Raw genomic sequence first — 21,889 nt, forward strand, 5'->3', positions numbered from 1 at the left:
TTTGTTGTCCATCCGTATAGAAAAGGGAGATACACATTAAAGCTTATGTCTCGAAGCTTAATACGAAGCTAGACGAAATCCATGGAACCATAAAGAAGCGGATAGAGATGAAGTTTTGCTTGAAGAAAAGCCTATTAAAGGGTCAGAAGGTATGTTCAACTCTCAATACAGAAGAGGCACAACGAAGAAGCTCAAGAGCAATTGGGAAAGCACATATAAAATTATGAAGAAAATTAACGATGTGGTGTACACTTCGAGGAAAAATCTTCAAGAAAGAAATAAGAAAATCTTTAAGAAAGAAAAAGAAAATTGATCATTTAGATAATCTAACGCTAATAAAGGAATTAAATAAAACGATAGAAAAACGTAAGCACAAATCTATGTGTGATTAACACTTTTGCATGAATGAAGCGTCACATGTTCTGACTTAGGTGTCATTAGTGCAATTTTTAGTGTGAAAAGGACCATAATAATTGACTTCAACATTCGAGAAGGATTTAGTCTTATTCACATGAATTTTGACCCTGAATGTAAATAGAAGGAGATTTATTTTCTTTATTTGTTTGGTGTTACCTATTTGTAAGTGTAGCATCGGTTTCAGAGAGGATACTGTATGAGTTGTGTGTCGGTATATTTTGTAACCACATTTCGAATTGATGGAACGTGTGTAAATTTGACATATTTGTAATTGTATTAGATTTGCTCTTTTTGATAGTAAATAGAGACTCAGCTCGATAGATCGAAGCGTTAGTGGACATGTAGACATCCTTTACTAAGTTATTTGATGTGTTGCGTACGGAGGAGGTGTCACCCAATATTGAAACTTTCAGGTTTCTTGGTGGCATATTTGAGCCAGCGACCATACGATGTACGCCTACTGTCTTACTGCGCCGAGATCATACAAGAGGTCGTTAATGTACGTTACAAGAACTATAAACAAAAACAAAGCACGAATAATAGGAAATACGTCTATCCTGTACAAATTTAGCGAATAGAATGAAATAATAAGTAGATACGTATAGATCACCTCGATCAATGCCCCCACGTAAGTTGTGTTGCTGGCAACTGCATTATACTTTTTAATTCTAAATTTTTTTTTATATCTTCATAGAATTCTTTGTGAATCCATCATTCCAGTATCATTCCAATTACTTAAAAGTTACACAGTTCTCTTGTCCTTTCAGATTAAAAATGTGATTTTTCCTTTTTTATAGAAACAAGTTTTCTTATGTAAGAACTTGGATATTTTTCGTAAACGTTGGAATGGCTTTCCTCTTAGTTTTTATAATACTAGTCAAATGGCATTTCATTTTTATTGGTTTCTCTGCCGAAGATATATTGGCATAATATCTACCAGTAAACATATGGTAATCCTGTGCCTTGGAAATTTTATTTAACAACTTTTGATATAAATGCTGCGGAATTCTAGTGCTAACTGGAAGATTTAGACGAATAAGATTTTCTGATGTAATATTTTCATAATAAGGTAGGATGGTACAGATATATCCTGCTTCAGAATTCATCATCGCATAGATTCTTATATTCCATTTTGTTGGCTTAATCGTGTTATATGTAATGAAAAAATTTTCCCTTCAAATTTTACTATGGATTCATTCACACAAATATTTTGACCAGGAATGAAATGTTTATAAAATGTTGAATTTAGATACTCTAAAAAAATACTGGCTCGTTGTATTTTGAGATTTTTGCTACCTGAGTTAGGAATTTTTAAATGAAGCATTCAAAATATTGATTGACTCGAGTTCTTGTAAATATATCCGTAATAAGAATTCTACTGTTATGTTTAGTTGACAAAAACTAGAAATAGACATTGTACATAAAATGTATATTGTATTTATGAGTCTCTTGAAAATCCAAAATTCATTTTTACTTACATCATGTCATGTTGGCCTTACGGAACCTTTAGTTAGATTTTAACAACAATAACAAGATTTTGCATATTTGTTTATTTCCTTTATTACTTCATCAACTAGTTGATTCGTGAAAAACAGTGTGAATAACTGAATCGGTTCAAAACTATTAAAGGATCTGTTACTTTTGATTCTATTGAAAAATTTACTCGAAGTGGCATGTACACATTCTCTGTAATAATGATCCAATTATCTTTCTTTGAGATGCTTGCGTTATTATCGGTGTAAGATTCAATAATCCCGTACCTTTCGTCTTTGATAAATTATTATATCGCTGTCGTCATTATTATTCTCAGTATCACGTTTTCTTTAACGAAATTAATGTGTATTGTTCACTTAAGAATCACTTGAATCCTTAAGATTTGTAAAAAATATTATAGATTTTATGGCATATCAATGGTTATGCGTGTAAATGGAATTTTTTATTATATTTGGTCGTTATAATAAGCGCTTTATCTTCGTTAGTTTTCATCACGTGGAGGAGCTTCTTATGGTCATTTCTATCACTCTGCACTGTACTCGAGTATTCTCAGTGGTAAGTGCTGCTGTTCGTAATGATGATGGTGGTGATGATGTTGTTGCTCTTACTCTTATTTTTGTTGTTGAACCTTCTCTGTGATTGAAAATATCGGAATGGAAAGAGAATGTTTTCCCGAAATAGAAAAGAATTTTGCCTAGAAATAGTATCCGTGGATTCTTCTGTACTCTTGAACAATGAGTGACAAAATGGAGTGAACTTGTTATTGTGTTGAAAAACGTTTCGTTCAATAGATAAAGGCCTGATGATTCCTACTCATTATTCAAATTTAATCTTCTCAAAGTTCATAGAGTTACTTTTATTTCTACAATCCTTACATTCTGCGTTTTTTGCTTGTGCTGACATCCTCTTTTCGCAATCTCGATAACGTACAAGTTTTATTCCCATTATTCTCCTTCAAAAGTAGATCATCAGAAAGATTTGTATCCAATGTACGATCCTTCGTTTCTTTGCTATCTATTTTTTCCCACATGAAGTAATTCGCCGAAGTAGACGGAATTGACGATAAAAATCCTTGGCGAAAAAGGAAATTAAAAAGTTAAATTTCTTTTGAAATAAATTGGTTGAGAAGATTCCTTCGGACCCGTTGTTCTTGATATTCAAAGTTATAAATTAATGACCGTTTTGTTCGACCCTCAAATGAGCTGATTCTTCAAGGAAGTCGGAAGAAACTCTATAGAATTTCTTGGAACTTGTACGTTCACATTTACGAGGTGATTACTAGGACATCTCGTAAATGTGAGCGTCAAAATGTATTGAGGAATTTTTGTGAATGAAAGTACTGCTTCCGTTATTGAGATATTGCTCTCCCGCGAAGCCTTGATTCTCCATCTGAAATAAAAGAATCGATTTGATCAGTTCTCCAACTTAATTTTATCGAAAGAACGAATTGATTTGCATCGAATAATTCGATTAAAATGCATGATTCTTAATGCAGAACTCGAAGGTAAAGCGGAAGAAGATAAGTATGTGTCGATTCAATATGCCAATTTAAAATTATACGTATAAATTTATACTCATTTTACAAGCGTAAAAGGTTTGCTTCCAAATATAATTAATGATTTAGCGAGCTACATTGTCCTTCGGATTGCCTATTATTGTTTTCCCGTTAAACGATTAATTTTTCTTCTCTTTGCTAACTCGATTAGAAGTACTAATGAAGTGTTCATCAAATGTGGATATTGAAGAGTCTGACATTCCCATGATGATCTGTATGATCGTTAAATGGATTAATCACAATGCATCTACAATTTTGACAATTCGATTTGAATTACGTTTATTAGCTTGTCCTTCTGTCAATATCTATCGAAGTAAAATTTGTTTATGAAAATGCATTTTTAGTTGCATTAAACAAAAGGAGAAAGAAAAAAAAGAAGAATTCTTTTATCGTTTATTATTATTAAATCATCTGCCCCTAGATCCGGTTCTTATTAGTCGAGGTCGTTCGCATTTTCTACTTGATACAGGTGTCGCCTCTTTATCGATTCGCATACGGCTTTATCTTTGATGTCGTCTTCCGTTTCTTTATCGATATCATCTTTGTTCCCTTTATTTATTTCTGCATGGGTTGGAATAGCATTAAAAAGATTTAGTTGTGATTCATTGCCATCATTTACATCCAATGTAATTGAAGTGTCTGTTTTCATATCTCTATTTGGTAGCGCTTTCGAGAAAACGTAGTTCTCCTGATTATCTTCATCATCGATACCATTAATTTGTTTTCTTGCAGAATGTCTTCGGCGGTGATGGTTTACTGGAACATTATTGTGGTCTTGGATTGGACCATTTTTGTCGCAATAAATGAACAGTTCCAGAGGAATGTAGCGTGAATTTAATTTACTCAGAATTGAGTCTTCTTCTTATGAAATAAGGTCTGTAATTAAGCTATTGTTTGTACAATCAATGTTGCTATAGTATTTTCTGATTGTTTTGGAGGAAAAACAGTCAATTCAGTTGATGTTGGCATTGTTGTAAATGGTCTCGTTTTTTATTCTCCTTTTATAATCTGATTCAGCAGTTCTATGCGTTCTTAGGCATGATCTCAAGCAAGATCTTTCAAATCTTCTTATTTTTTTAATTATAGTTGGACCTGTATTCCATAATATAGGAGCTGCATGAGTTAAAATAGACCTCACCAGTCCATTTTGGCTTTAGTAGCAAGATTTTTATTGTAAAGAATTCTCGAATTCAGCTTGAAAGCTTTATCTAATTGAATCGAGTAATGTTTATTCAGACTTAACAGATGATCTAGATGATCTCCCAAATATTTCACGATGCGTTTCTTCGGTATCTCAGTTAATTCGTTGGTGTGGGTGTCAATAGTTGTTAATTTTAAACTATCTATTTTTTTAACTGCAGAGTATTAGATTTGTTTAACTGGTCTTCTGAAAATAATTAATTCGCTTTTACTTGGTTGATTTTTAAATTCCAGTTTTTGTAATAACTATTAATGTCATTGATGACTGCCTGTAATGTGCATCTGATTTTATTTATGTCCTTGACTGCTTTATAAATTATTAAGTCGTCTGCATAAGTAATTGAATGTAATTTATCAGAGTTGTTCATGGCAAACTTATTGTTTGGTTCATTGTTGAATAGGATTGGTGATGTGACGGTTCCTTGCTGTAACCCCTCTATTATTTTGAAGGACTTTGATGAGAAATTGATGTTGTCCAACGTGCGAAATGTCTTCCCCTCAATCATGTTAGCAATCAGAAGAATTAAACCCACAGGAAGTTTATAATCGTCTAGATTATGTATAAGTCCGTTTTTCCATATAGAATCGAACGCTTTTTATAAGTCCAACAATACAGCACCAATGGCGTATTCATTATGGAAGTAGTTATTCAGATCGGAAGTTAGTTTGTGTATAGCGTAGTCCTCAATATAGAGTAGTGGATAAATTAAATTTAAAACCAAATTGATTATTCGGAATGATGTTATGAGTATTATTATGATCCATAATGTTTTTCTTGATAATTTTTTCGAATATTTTACTTATGTTAATAGTAAGACTAATAGGTCTATAACTTTGTGGTTTTTTTGGATTTTCCCTTTTTTTAAAATCAGTAGAACTTTTGCTTGTTACCATCTATTTGGATAATATGCGTGATTTATGGCGTTGTTGAAAATTATTGTGTACTCGGTAATTATTGATAGTGGTAAATTTTTGATGACTTGATGGAATTTTGTCAAGACCATAAGAAATTTTATTTTTTAAATTCCTGATAATCGTTCCGACTTCGGTGAACGAGATGAAATATTTTATTTCATTCTTGTTTTGTAGCGGATCATGTACTGGAAATTGATCAGAAAAAATCATGAAGGTAGATTTGGTATTCCTCATTCTTCGTAAAATATCATGGTACTTGTGTGCGGTATCATCTGCTTTATTTTTAGTGATGATATTTTCATTAGTGTATCTTGGCGAATTGATTTTCTCTAGTGCCCATGACCTCTAATTTTATCATTGGATCAGTGATATGTATTTCATTTTCATAATCTAATTGCGGCATTTTTCTACCAATCTCTTGATTGAATTAGTTTTTGTTTAAATCAAGTCGGAAATTTTCAATACAGATGTGTTTTTGTGGTCTTAAATATTTGTTGTTGGTCGGAAAAAATTCGTTTGCTTCTTTGTAGTTTATTTTTCTGGCTATTGATGACCAATATGATGTAACAGATTTTGATATTTCTATTTGTAGTCGTTTATTAATTGCTTTAATTGTTCTTTTAATACGGTATGTTTCCTGTTTGCTGTGGTTATATGGGCTTCGGTATTTAATGAAGTGTAATTTCGTTATTAGAAAGGACTTTGTTGAATGTAACTTCTTGATATTGTTGCTAATGTATTCCTGGCAATAGTCATTCTTATTTGTTTGATTTTTACGTAAGATTTGCCTAATGGATTTGGTAATTACTTGTTCGAGATTCATAATGCTTTCATTTATTTCTTCTATTTAGAGATTTCTATTTGTGGGCAGTTGGTTATTATTCTGTAATTTCGAGTCAATATGTTTAGCAAACTTACTCCAATTCGCTCTTTCGAAACTGTAGGTGGTTGATCTAGGTGGTTCCAGTAGTATGCCTTGGAAAAGCGTATCTATTTATTTTATCACGTTGACTGCCGTGGGGGTCACCAAAGACTGGCACTCGACTTGGCTACAGCGCCGTGGAGGCCACTGGTGACCAGCGACGCGACGGATAGTGAAAATACATAATTAAGGTAAACATCGATCCAATAAATTTTTTAAATAATACCATTGATTCCGTAGTGGTTTAAAGAAATTAATTCCATACAGAACATGTAATTATAATTTTATTTATACAAGGAAAATATACATATTATTTGTGTACATAACGATGAGTCACATTGAAACACGATAGGCAAAGAAAAGATGAACTAGGACAGTCGGCACAATATGTCGCCACTTTTTTAGTGCAATTCTATGCTCTACTTTTCTTAGCTATTTTGAATTTTTTTCGTAGCACTTTTTGCAAAATCGTCTTACATTTCCCATACTTTCCGGTCCTTATTTAAGTTCATGACGACGTTTTTTCTGTACGTAATTTCTTGATGAGATGGAATCTTCATCATCAAAACATATCATTCAATACATCGCTAACTTCTTTCTAAAATCGACGACTGAAATATTTTTTCAAGTTGCTTGTTTGTATAACACCATTGAATTTACAACACAAGTATTCAGCAAAAGCTCTATTGCCAATTTTTTGTGCCCCTTTATAATTTTTTGCAATGGTGAACTATAAGCAGTCATTTGATCAGACAGATCAACTGAAGATTTCCCTAAATTATAATCTACTACCATTTTTGGCTTCTCATACGGCCAAAATGGTCTACAGCGCCTTAAGGGCTACCGGTGACCCCTACCACGAAAATTGCATAAGACACGTTTATACAGCTCACCTTATCTGCTGTAAATAATATTTGAACATAATATGCATCGCATAATAAAAAATTTATGTTGGCTTCTTGCGCAAGTCACGTAAAATTCGCGCGGCAATCAACGTGTTAAAGGTTAATGCGTTGTGTGTTTTATTTTGTTATTATATATATAAATCCAGAATCTCTATTCTGCTGTCAGCGATGCCGTAGTCAAAATAGGAGCTGCTTCTAATGTATGTGGGATTGGCTGTCGAAAAGATCGTTGTTTTGAATTGAATACCGTTATTCTGTTCCCATTGATGTAGGCGTCTATCTCTATCGTTTATGTAGTCTTATCTCCCAATATGTGTTTCTTGCATTTAAGTCTCCCGCAATGATGAAGTATAGGTCGTTGTCATCTAATTTGAAGTCTTTAAATAATTGATCTAGTTCTGTTATAAATGTATTTTTTGATGATTGTGTTGCATATATGCCGAATATGACTGATTTATTTGCCTTTATCATTATTCTCACAACTGAGTATTCTATTATCTTGTATTTCTTTGGCTGCATGATGTTTACATATTTGATATTATTGTTTATTACTATTGCTGTTCCATCTTCATTGGAATTTATTGCTCTATCCGATCTGATTATGTCATAATTGTAAAATTTTAGTTTATATTTATTATTTAGTTTACTTTCTGATATCGTTACAATATCATATCTATACTCATCTTAGTATTTTTGTAAATCTAATCTTTTTTTTAACGAGCAAAGTGAGTTCACATTTATAGTGGACATTTTCAGTATGTTATCTATTTTAGTATTTACCCTTATTCTGCCTACTATTGTGACATGTAGTCGATTCTCATTATGTTTTGAATAATTTTGTTATTCAACTTCAATGCAATAAGTAGCTTTTTTATTTCCTTTAAACTACCTTTAATCCTTTGATCCTTTGAACCATTCTGGATGTTGGCTATCAGCTACTCAGCGCTACTTTGTGGTAGAAACGTGCATTTACAGATCCTCGTATTATTTAGTATGGTTTTGGAACTAACTAACATATAATGATATTGGACTTAAATGAATTGGTTGAAATCGAGAAATGTATATAATATCTCGGATCTATTAGGTGAGGTGATAAACGAAAATATGTTTCTTTGTAAACAAAGGAATAAATCTTTATTTGTTAATTAATAATTAATTGCTATTTACAGTCTTACCAGTGAACAAAGAAACGACAATTCACTATTATTATTCACAATACTTAAATTTTTTTGATATATTATCTTTTATAAAATTTCTTTGCAGTTTCTCGTGCTACTTCTCTCGTCTAAGTTCTATTTTCTAATGCCCGTTTCTCTTCCAAATCTAACGGCTCGATTTGTAGATAACAAAAGACAATGGAAGGGCGGGACATGAGAAGCGCGGCAAATCTACCTTAAGAAAGTATACTTTCTTTACATGTATATTTGTGAAAAAATCAATATTTTATTTGTTATAATTTTGTACAATGTGATAAACTTTAAAACACTCCCCAAAATGCATTGCAGTCTGATTAGTGCACGTTTGACAATAATAAGTTGTTTGACGCCTGCCACCAGGTGTTTTCCTGTCAGAACAAACAATGCAATCTCGTTTTCTTTGTCCCACATCAGGAATTTGTAGTTTATTCTCTAATCTATTGTCTAATCTATTGTCAGAAGATGAGGATGGACGCATTCTTGATTCACGAAAATACACCCCTCAACTGGTCAATGAGTGCCTTGACAAACTTGTGGTGCGTCATTGGCGTTTCATTATTTGTTTGTTTTGAGATATGATAAGTAATGTTTGAGTTAATGACACACATTACCAACTTCCAAAAAAACCGTCATGTTGCGGTGTGTTTTCTTCCGTACCACTTCGCTATCGCTATCTATGCAGTCCCTTTGTCGCCTTGTTGCTTGGACGATATCACTATCACTGCTATCGTTTTCTTCTACAGTTAGTCTTTCTAACATGTCTGTGTAAATGTCTATTTGGAGCTCATCTTCACTACTACTTGTGTCATGAGACTCATTCGTGTTTGAACGTTTTGCCATTGTTCTAATAAAAAATATGAATAAATACATGGGTTAAAAATTTCTAATTGTTATTACTAACTCACAAGATGATATTTACCAAAAAAACTTTTACTAAACAATTTATTTACCAAGAGAAGAATCACTTTTCCGATTTTCTCACTCGTTAGATCTATCTATACCGGGCGACGCTTCAAACCAGACTGAGTTCAGCTTTAAAAATGTTTTCCTCCAGATTTAGACTTGATTATTTATGATTATAAATCTCACTATACAGTGCGTGCTATGTTTGCATACCGACCTTTATTCTACAAACATGCCTTATTGCTCTTTTCAAGTGGCACCTTTGAAGTGCTCGGACCGTCGTGAGCACGCTTATCACTTTCTTGTATGACACAAAACTTGTTGACATTTCTTCTTATCTATCTTAGCAATTTTACTATATTTTGATTTGATTTCTTGTGCCATTTCAAGAAAAAACTTCAGGGAAACATGCATGTCTCAAAAAGTTGCGCTGAAATAACTCAATTACCCATAATCACTGATCAACTTTAATGTCCCATGAGAGGGGACAGCGGAATGCAAAGGGTTAAACATAGCTAATATTTGGTTTGTGCCATTGTAATTGTTTTCGTTATTAACATGAGCTTCTTGAGGCTGAATTTTATTGTATTGACTATTATGGTGCGTTGACTGAGGTGCATTAACTGCTGAGGTGTGTTATTGACCGTAATTTGCGCATTTCGGCTTCTCTTTCTCTACAGAATTAACTAAATTACAATTTCTCAGTTCATGGGGTTGGATACACATTTTACAAATCTGTATCCCATATTACAATTAGCGCTGGCATGTGAGTGCGCTTCTTATTAATCGAGGTCGTTCGCATTTTCTACTTGATACAGGTGTCGCCTCTTTATCGATTCACATACAGCTTTATCTTTGATGTCGTCTTTTGCTTCTTTATCGATATCATCTTTGTTCCGTTCATCTATTTCCGCATGAGTTGGAATAGCATTAGAAAGATTTAGTGGTGATTTATTGCCCACCATTTATATTCAATGCAATTGAAGTGTCTGTTTTCAAATCACGACTTATAATTGTACTGTTTGTACTAGTATCCAAGAGACGATATCTTCTAGAATTATTGTCGAAATCAATAGATTTGTATTCCTTAGTCTTGTTATTCATTTTTCTTCGGGATTCCTTAGATACATGTACGTGGACTTTGGATCCAAAGATGTGCATGTGTTTAAGATCTGATTTCGTTCTATCCATCTTCGACAGTATTCAGACACTTAACAGATCGTAATTATTTAATAATATATAAACTACATTATAACAAGTTTTTGATATTTTGTTAGTTATTCCTTTTGTCTAATTTCTGCTCTTAAACGCGTGGGCATATTAGAAATATTTCTTCTAAATAGTTTTACAGTATACGTCCTCACTCTTGTTTTACGGAATATTGAATAAAAGTCCTTGGTGAAAAGGGAAATTAAAAAGCTCAATTTCGTTTGAAATATATTGACTGAGACGATTTCGATCGAATTCCTTTAGACCTCTTATTCTCAATGTTCGAAGTTATAAATTAATGATCATTTCGTTAGAACCTGAAATGAGCTGACTCTTCCGGAAAGTCGGAAGAAATTTTACAGAATTTCTCGCAACTTATATAGATGTTTTCGTGATTTGTGTAAATGTCCTCGCCACTTGTATAGAATTGTTGATCGGCATCCATAAATGAATAAAGCCATCGTAAATGTTGTCAACATTGGAGTAACTTAATACACTTTGTAAATCGCTATATATTTTATATTAAAATATAATTTTTATAATTTTCATATATAAATAGATATTTGTCATTCGAGATGTGAATATTTCTCACAGAGTTCTACAGTGAAAATTTACTGTAAGTTTTTTCGAAAGTGTGTGACGATGTGACAATAAGAAGATTCGAGACGATAGATGATTCGGGACATTGAGAAAATTTGAAACGATTAGATGATTTTACACAATTCCAGATTTCGAAACGATGAAAAGATTTGAGGCGGTTGAAAAATTTTAAAGTTAACGTCATTTAAAAGAATTTTCGATTGTGCTGCTTTAATAGATGACTACAAATAGTAGGAAGATTTACAAATTATTCTAAGAACTGAAAGTGTTTGTGATTGTAAAATTATTCGAGAAATGTCGTAACACGTTCTACGAAACCATGAGTAAAAAGGATTTAACATGGCATGCAGTTAAATGGCTTCTTATGTAAGAAGATTATAAAGAAAGCATTGTACAATACATCGACCAAGGAAACAAATAAAACATATAGATACATTTAGCAGATATATTTTCATGTCTGTTACTAGAGATCGAACAATTTTAAAAATGCAAATGATTCAGGAAGATGATATTGTCTTTGTTCACTTACTTTTATTTTGCTCTCTGGATTATCAATTGTTTGATGATAATAGTAATAACGAAATGTTAGCATTTTAGATGGTTAATTGGTATATGTAATAGGTGTTATAAATCCCTCTCTGTAAACTAAATCAATCGTGATAGTATTGTTGCTTGTATATGTTACGATTATTATGTTTAACGTGAGAGTTTTATTAAATGATCTCTCTATAAAATGCCAGTTCTAAAAGACATCAAAGCGCTATGAAGCGCTTTTGATAAGTTTTGATCTATCTATAACATATCCGGTCGTTAAACAGAATCTCTAAAAGGTTCTGATCAATGTATTGAATCGTTCTGGCAAGGAAATTAAAAAATGTGTTTTTTATAAAGACAAAATATCCCTTAATCAAAATCAACATATAATCATTATAATCATAGTTAACGTGTTTCTTCTGCAATTTTTCTTTTCTTCCCTTTCATATCAACTATCTATCATTTGATCAAATTCTATTTATTTTTGATCAGACTAAATGATATTCGCCCATAATTCTTTGGTATAATTTTTATATTTTTTTGCAAACTCCAATCTCATAGCTATGTGCCTTTTTGTAAGCAGCGGCTTTCGAATTGAAATTATAAACGTTTGAAGCAATCGGTCCTTCAGGCAAATTAGTTGCTCGAATGAAGTTCACTTTTACACTGAACTATAAAGCTTTAAAGAAGTAGGTATCCTTTTCCCCTTGGCCATAGAAAGCTTAAACGATCAGTGTACGTAACTCAAACTTAAACTAAAAATTGATTTTTAACATGTAGGTTAAAGATTTACAATTAGGGATCATGATTAAACTACATTTAAAAATTGAATTTTAACGTTTTGCTTAAACTTTTGGAATTTGGGATCATGATGCCGGATACAGTCCATAAAAAAGCAAAAATAATGAATTTAGACGTAAAAATGAAATGGAATTTATAAATTCTTCGCCAATAAAATTCAGCAATTATGACTAGATGTATGTACATGTTGATCCGACTTTAAATTATTGCATCATTAATTGCTAACTGCTTTGCAATAAATATCGTAGGGAAAATCCTGTAATAACGATGCATTTTCTCCTAAAAATATAGATTTTATAGCATTTAAATTCGTGATGAAGTATTCGTTCACGATAAAAATTAAAACTAAAAAGATAAACATATTTTTTGTAAGTAGCATAGTGTATAAAAAAAGATTTAACGGAAAATAATTGATCCTAATATAAATGAAAGCGTAAATTATGATTATGAAAAAAGCAAGTGATAATAAGTCCCAATGCTTGATACATCCAATAAAACCTTTAAATTTTGAAAAATGAGTATTATTTGGAGATGATTATTAACGACAGACGGAGAATGATGTAAAAATCAAAAAAAGAAAATATCTTTGTCATTTTATATGCATGAGCGCTTCAAGGGAATCCTTTAAAATGTATGTTTTTATCCCCAGGATATAAATTTGAAAATAATTATCCCAAACGAGATATTTTATATAAAGAATAATTCACGATCTTCAGATCTTAATTTCCTCGTTAGTTCGTTTCATCTATTATTCGTACAGTGGCATTTGATCGTAGTAAAATGAATAAATAAACTCGACATTTTGTGAATTTTATCATATGTTTGGAGTAATCTTGAAGAAAAGGAAATATTGCTCGCATGAAATTTTTATCTCTTTTTTCGTTCTTATACTTTCCCTCCAGAAAATAAGATTAAGGACATTTACTTTGGCCGTTTATACAGACACGACGTGATCGTATCGATTATAAGTAAATGTAGAAATTATACGTAAAAAAGATGAATTAGTCGATACTTCGTTATATTAAAGCTGTGGCATCAAATTGCCATATCAGATGTTATCAATCCTCCATATTCAAGTATCATTTCTACCAATTCCCCGTAAATGATTGAATTATAATTAGATATATAATTCTATATAGAAAAGTCTTCCTTGCATCTGAAGGATTATGTATTCTATTAAAAACGGACTAATTTAATTTATTCTAATATCTGCGTTTGATTTTATCGTGAAAATATTTTTTCTAGTAAACCAAATCATTTGACATTACTTTCGATTTTTTGAAATATCCCATACGTTAGCAATTATTCCATTAGTATAAAAGTTAAATCAGATATAAAGTCCACTTTTATGGATCCATTGTAATGGTGAGTTTGTATTAGTCCCATTAGAACACTTGCTGTGATTTCTACTAGTCCATACATGCTATCGATCCATCCTCGTATAGGTTTCTGATACGTTGATATTACTAGAAAGATTATATTAATTAATATACATTATTTATTGTCTTGTTTGACAAGGATTGTGTTGATAATAACCAATTCCTAGACAAAATATTTCAATCGGTATCCAGTCAGTGTGGAAAATTCTCTGCGACTGTTTTCATACTGTGTAAACATAAATATTTGACTATATTCCGCGTAATTTATAATCAAACAATTGTGTGAATTTAATTAAGCACATTATCTATTCATTTCATATTTTTTATAAATATATATCAAACTAAGTAATCGATACTCCCAAACATAAACGTACTGTGGGGTAATATCGTCGAGCAATTTCTCATTCATACGGTTCATCAAATTTATCAACTTATCAGCACCTATTAATAGATTAGCACAGATTCATAAAATTTCTTCTCGAGTAAATTATGAAAATAATTGGAATTAGCGTTTGATACAAGCACAAAACGTTGAAATATTCAGGATAACAAAGATTTGTTAAAGTCAGATTTTTCATGAAATGATTTTGATTGTTATTACACGTTTGAATTTGATTGTTATTACACGTTTGAATTTGATTGTTATTACACGTTTGAATTTGATTGTTATTATACGCATACAGAGGACAAAGGTGACACCTTCAGTTTTGGCATTTCTTTGAATAAATTTATTGCATCCTCTAGACTTCGAATGTTATTTCTGTTACGTTCTTTATTATGAATATGTAGATAAAAACAATCTTTTTGAAAACAATCTTTTAGTTAAACATATGTTAGCCTAACAATTTATTGTCCAATATTCTTTGTCTTTTATCCTGATTATACTGTTTAGTAGAAGCAAATAATTTCAGAGTTGTCAAATAATAATTTACTCATCTCTGTAATAAATATAATTACTAAATGCAACAATACGATAGGATATCCCTGGATTTTCAAGTTCTGTAATGTTTACACATATTCAATGTATACATCAATAAAATGTTCCTCCTCCTTTATAAATTATCAGTAATTGACTATTTTTTACGTTGTCTTTCAAAACATTCTCCCCAAAAATTATGGAAAATTTTTTATCGGTCTCTTTTTTGTCTTAGATTTCTTCTTCTTAGTTATAACACAGAACCATCAATATTTATGCTTATTAGCAATGGTGCTTGTTTTCTAGCTTCAACATGACCATTATTATTGCATAAACAAATCTTTAATCTTCTTTCTAAATTTTGTCAAATTTTTTCATAAAGATTTGATATAGTATGAAAATGACGAAATGCATTTTCAGTTTTTAATTTTAACAATTGTACAGTTCTAATCATCTGTCGTGATTAGTATATTATATGCTTTACTGTTCCCCAAAGAAAAAAATCGTGAGGTATAAGAAAACGAGACAGTCAGAAATGGGGGGCAGGTCTACATCCTATGCAACGAGTTTCTAATATTTCTGTTAACAATTTTCGTACTGGTCTAATAAAATGCGGTGATACAACATCGTGCATAACAAAATTTGGTAGCCGCTATAGTGTGGTATAATTTCCCTTAATACGTTCATCACTACGTCACCCATATTTGGGTGACGCTCTTCTTGTTCAAGTTCATGGGGTTTTCAGTTGGATTTTTAAAAGAAATTCAATGAAATAAGCAGTGAAATATAAATATAGAATATACAATATAAAAATATTAAAAATATACACATTATATTATACTTTTTATTAATTTATATTTAGGATAACATATTACATTAATAAGTTTTTTCCTTTTTTTTTTTGATGCGTAATCAATAGACGATATTTGTCGTTTAAGATTGATTTACTTTATTATATATGAATCGTTCTGCTCTATTACTTTCTTCTATCGCTCAGGAAGCCTCATTATGCCCTCTTTCCAAAATTGTTGAGATTTACTTGCAAAATATTCATCGAGGTGCATTTTTATTTCGCTTTCAGATTTTTTCGTGACATTTATCACGGAGAGAATTTTTTAACGATAGAAAAAAGTAATAATCGGATGGGGCAAGGTACGGAGGATGAGGTAGAATGTCCCAATCAAACTGTAAGAGTTTCTGTCTTACGGCCAACGCAACAGACGGTCTTGCGTTGCCGTGATGAAAAACGACACCTCGTCGGTTCACCAATTTTTACCGTTTTTCGGCTATGGCGGCTTTCAGTTTATCGAGTTGATTGTAATATTTTGTAGAATTGATCGTTTTATCTTCTGGAAGGAGCTCTTAGTATACTTTTTAGTCCCATCAAATGCACAAAAAAACTTCTTTTGGATGAAATTTTAGTCTTGCAACAGTTGAAGGTCGATTTTTCTTAGACCAAGTGTGTTTTCGATGCACATTTTGATATAAAATCCAATTCTCCTTTCCAGTAACAAGTCTTTTTAAAAAAGAATTTTTTTTATGTTGCTGAAAAAGCAAATCGCACGTAGAGACGCGGTTCATAAGGTCGGTCTCCGTCAATTGGCGTAGAACTCAAACTTCATTGATTCACATATCCCATCTTGATTACTTGTTTATGTACCATTGTCCTGGGAATGTTAGTGTTATCCACTATCTTGCGCATACTTTATCGTGGATTCTCAGGGAGCATACTCTTGTTGTGGTCCGTATATATCGTTGCTGGGCGGCCGCTACGGTCTTCATCTTTCAAATAAAAATTGCCCTCTCTATATTTCGTAAACCAGTTGTGGACGTTTCTAATAGTCGCAGTACCACTCCCATAAACGGTACAAATCTCATCTGCAGTGTTCTTTACACTATTACCTTTTTTAAAGCAATGAAGCATAACATGCCGCAAATGATTCTTTTGGCTATCTATATTGAACGGCGTAGAAAAAGATTGTAAAAGAGATTTTGTCACCAACGAAACGTACTTTGATGGGGTTATAATAAAGGTTATGGATTGAAATTGATCCCTTAAACGGACAATAGATAAATCTACATGTTTACTAATATAGTCGGCTCGAGGTCATACATAGCGTGGCGCGGAAGAAACTTATGAGATATCCTAACAGTATGTCGCATGATATTCGTAAAAACACTCTAAACATATTTGAGGTGATTTTGGACAATTCGGACAATAGGTCGTAGCTTTTTTTACACTTTTATTCGCTTCATTCACCACTTTGCTTATTATTCTGGTAATATTGGGCGTACATCCTTCTTATAGGGTTCCCCTGCTAATTCTTACGAATTTCTAAATGGTGGGCACGTTCCTCCTTGTTTTATTTCTATTGTCGGGCATAGCATTTTTTAAGGACAACCATTCAGTAAGGAGAAGTTCCCGAAATTTTCTAATTTCTATCTTTTTATTGATGGCTCTCTGCTACACGGTGTTAGCATTTACTATACTTGTTCCTAAGAACAAATGTAGTGCTAATTACCATTCGATACTTTTCCGTATCGTTGTTGCATTTGACACCATCTGGTCATTATTGTCAATACCAGTTTTTCGACTATTATATGCTAGTATCGCCAAAGGTTTTTGTTTTGAAGGACGATCACGGTGATTACAATCCGAGCATGAAATCATAATAGGTGCATGCTTTGTTGATAATATTCTAACATTGCGAACATCCTTCTATTTTACCACCACAATACCGTTGTCATCTTTTCATGCTATCATTTCACCTCTTTTCAATGTGTACGACATTACAAAACGTGGCATAAATTTTTTGTTGTACCGTACAGTTTCAACGACTTGCGTTTTGAATTTTAACTATTTTACTGCTAATTTATAGCTCGTATAAAAATTGTCGACAAACAAAGTTCGTCCTTCATTTAGTAATTTATCTGCAAGTTCAATGCAGACGTTTTCGGCTATGCCAAGTTGCTTTCTTTCGCTGGTATCTCGTCCAGAATATATCTTCGCAGACCATGTATACCCTTTGGTGGAGCATAGTTTGAAAAGTTTTATAACGTACTTATGCGATTTAGTTGGTATGTATTATCTGAATGTATTATCTGAATATTAGTCGTCCCCTCCAAGGAATCATTGTCTTGTCGACTACAATATTTTCGCCAGGAGAGAAGAATTTTTGATAATTATCTATCAATATGTTTAGGAGTAGTAAAACTTTTCCAAGTCTGTAACTCTCTTCTATCGTTTCGCTATTTGCAAAATGTAAGTTTGCTAACAGTAATTTAAAACGACTACAGGACACGATGCTGTGCGGAAATGGAAAGTTGTATATAGGGTCCGTTGACCAACATTTAACGAATGGTGTCCGTAGTAGACCCATCCATATCATCAGTCCGAAAAATTATGTAATTTCTTCAGAAGTGAAAAGTTTCTATTTGTTCAGTCGAACATGATTAGTGATTTCATGTTGATGCAATTTTTGCTCTGCATATCTATTAGTTTCTATGACTAAAAATCTTATCACTTTTTCGTCTAAGAATAGCTTTAAGCACTTCACTTCGCTAATATCAGACGGCAAATGCATCAGAAACCCACCTTTTCCGGTAAACGGAAATGATTGTTGCCTGATGTTAGCAAATTCATTTCACTGGATATTGTTCAATGAATTATCAAAAGTGTTCAGTTCCTCTTCTTCGTCTATAGCAAGTTCTGTCAACATGTCGTCAAGGTCTTTACTTCCATATGATTCCGTAGTATCGGAGTCTGAACTCAATGCAATTCTATTTATCACTTTTCCTCTAAAACTCACTACTTCGTCATCACTATTTCCCTCACTTTTAATTATACTTTTACGCCGTCTAATGAACATTTTCAGGATAAAAAAATCACTGATGTGCTTCTAAAAAAATGTATGCTTCTCGACTAAATGAAGGATCTGGGATAACTGCAGTGAGATACCAGGCAGTCCTTTAACTGATAAGCTTATCGCTTTCCACATTTTGGAACTAAACACTTTATTCTTTACAAAGAAGGCTCTGTAGCATTAGATAATCGACAATGTACAGGCCTACTCGAATTACATTATTGCTATTCCTGATTATTACTAAACGTACGCGCCTATCATATATACCTATTCTTCGATTTGTACTCTGTGATTTTCAAAAGAATACTAAATTTAGATGTCAATTAGAATAGAATATTCTTATTAGAGAACAAAAGCACAAAAAGTACGCATTTTGTTACTTGAATACAAAAGGACCGATAAAATTTTGGGGCTATACTTGATATCGACTCTGCCAGATATCAAGCCTCAGCTTACGATAAAAAAAATCTATATTCTAAATTCTAAGATGTACATAACTATCTATAGTTGTCATACTTAAGTCCACAGATAAGATCCTGATCGAAAAATTTAGAAAATGATAAAAGATTTGTACAATGTCGGTCATGATTAAATTTGAAAAAAGGTCAAATGTGCTCCGGTTAAAGAATTAAGCAAATAAAAAAGACCGATAATATTACCGACAATGATTTCTACTCATACGTTGATCGAAAAACGGCCTTGATAAAATATTTTAACCCTTGTGTGAGAATTTTTATTATACCTACTATTTTTATATTATTATAATACTATAGTATTCTGTGAATTCTGAATATTCGTGTTGGAAAAATTATTTTCATCAGTGAAGAACACGTTTCGCAAAAATTGTGGGTTTCGTTTTAATTTCTTCAACATATAACATAAGCAAAAATTACATCATAGAGAACGATTATCATTGTGAGATGCTTGTACTTATCGAAGGTGATATGGATGTAAACTTGATTATATACATATCCTAAAAGTAGAAACATGCGACTTGGTGTATAGGAGGAACATCTTCGTGTTATCCCTATTATCGATATTCCAAAAATATATGCACACTCATGTATTCTTTTACTAACGTCACAAAACCCATACATTTGTATTATATCTTGAGAATTTGATAATATTTTCTTTACTTATTTATTAGTATTATTATTATTATTAACATTAATATAATAAAGTCGGTAACTAGGGGTCTCTCTTCAAAGGAAATGATATCAAACTTCGGTATAATAGCCGCATAATTATGTTCAAATTTACTCGTAGGACTGCTAGAGATGAACATAAAAGTATTAAAAATTGATAACGGATCTTTTTAATCAGAAAAGTACAATGTCCAAGTTTATGTTTGTTCAAAATTGATCAAGAGTTACGCAAATTCTTATTGTTAGTGTAAATACACTTTTCCATATTTATAATGAGAATAAAGTCATGTTCAGTGGTGCCTTCGAAATCTGCGACAAAAAAGAAAAATATCTACTGATTTTTATATATACTTGAATGATGTATATTCTGTTTTCGTGAAATAGACGAGTGCCTTCTTGTTCTTGAATACATGAAGTGATGATACATCAGATTTTTTGAATCATTTCAAACAAAAACAATGCCAGTTATATATATATGTATATATATATATATATATATATATATATATATATATATATATATAATAGTAAGTATATATATATAGTAAGTATATATATATAGTAAGTATATATATATATATAATAGTAAGTATATATATATATATATATATATAATAGTAAGTATATATATATAGTAAGTATATATATATATATATATATATATAATAGTAAGTATATATATATAGTAAGTATATATATATATATATATATTATACTTTCTGCATTTTTCGTGAAATAAATGCGTTATCGACGTCGTATCAAGTACGAATTTCTTCATTTTATGGAATCTTGAAAAAATCCCCAAGGTTTTTTTATTTTATCAGTATAAATATGATAGTATTCATTGGTTTTATGTTTTTCACTTTTCCTTTGTCTATTGGAGTAAATAACATAATTTATTTTTTTACTTTTGCACATTTCATGAAATTTACCATTTAATCTGATCTCAGAAAGTGAAGTAGAAGCTATAGATCTTTCTTGTTGAAAATTATTAGTCAATTCTTCGACTAGTATTTTAACATATTTCAAATGTCTCAATTTTTTATTGTTTTCATTTTTTTCACAATCTTATATCTGACACATGAATTAATTATAGACATTTCCATGTACCAAAAAAAAACATTTTTCTTCAGCAGGAGACTTCCTCAAAATACAATAAGTAGATACGTATAGATCACCTCGATCAATGCCCCCACATAAGTTGTGTTGCTGGCAACTGCATTATACTTTTTAATTCTAAACTTTTTTTAACTTTTCATAGAATTCTTTTTGAATCCATCATTCCAATTAATTAAAAGTTACACAGTTCCCTTGTCCTTTCAAGCTAAAAATGTAATTTTTCCTTTTTTATAGAAACAAGTTTTCTTAACTAAAAACTTGGATTTTTTTCATAAATGTTGGAATGGCTTTCCTCTTAGTTTTTATAATACTAGTCAAATGGCATTTCATTTTTATTGGTTTCTCTGCCGAAGATATATTGGCATAATATCTACCAGTAAACATATGGTAATCCTGTGCCTTGGAAATTTTATTTAACAACTTTTGATATAATTGCAGCGGAATTCTAGTGCTAACTGGTAGATTTAGACAAATAAGATTTTCTGATGTAATATTTTCATAATAAGGTAGGATGGTACAGATATATCCTGCTTCAGAATTCATCATCGCATAGATTCTTATATTCCATTTTGTTGGCTTAATCGTGTTATATGTAATGAAAAAATTTTCCCTTCAAATTTTACTATGGATTCATTCACATAAATATTTTGACCAGGAATGAAATGTTTATAAAATGTTGAATTTAGATACTCTAAAAAAATACTGGCTCGTTGTATTTTGAGATTTTTGCTACCTGAGTTAGGAATTTTTAAATGAAGCATTCAAAATATTGATTGACTCGAGTTCTTGTAAATATATCCGTAATAAGAATTCTAC

At 31.5% G+C, this 21,889-nt stretch overlaps 1 pseudogene; it reads right to left on the reverse strand.

Moving 5' to 3' along the window:
* Nucleotides 1-17,248: 17,248 nt before the first annotated feature.
* LOC118450129 (uncharacterized) lies at nt 17,249-21,616 on the reverse strand (annotated as a pseudogene).
* Between the last annotated feature and the right edge of the window lie 273 nt (nt 21,617-21,889).

This window comes from Vespa mandarinia, unplaced genomic scaffold (assembly GCF_050613455.1).
Source record: "Vespa mandarinia isolate Hongniang unplaced genomic scaffold, ASM5061345v1 scaffold_57, whole genome shotgun sequence".
Lineage (NCBI taxonomy): Eukaryota > Metazoa > Arthropoda > Insecta > Hymenoptera > Vespidae > Vespa > Vespa mandarinia.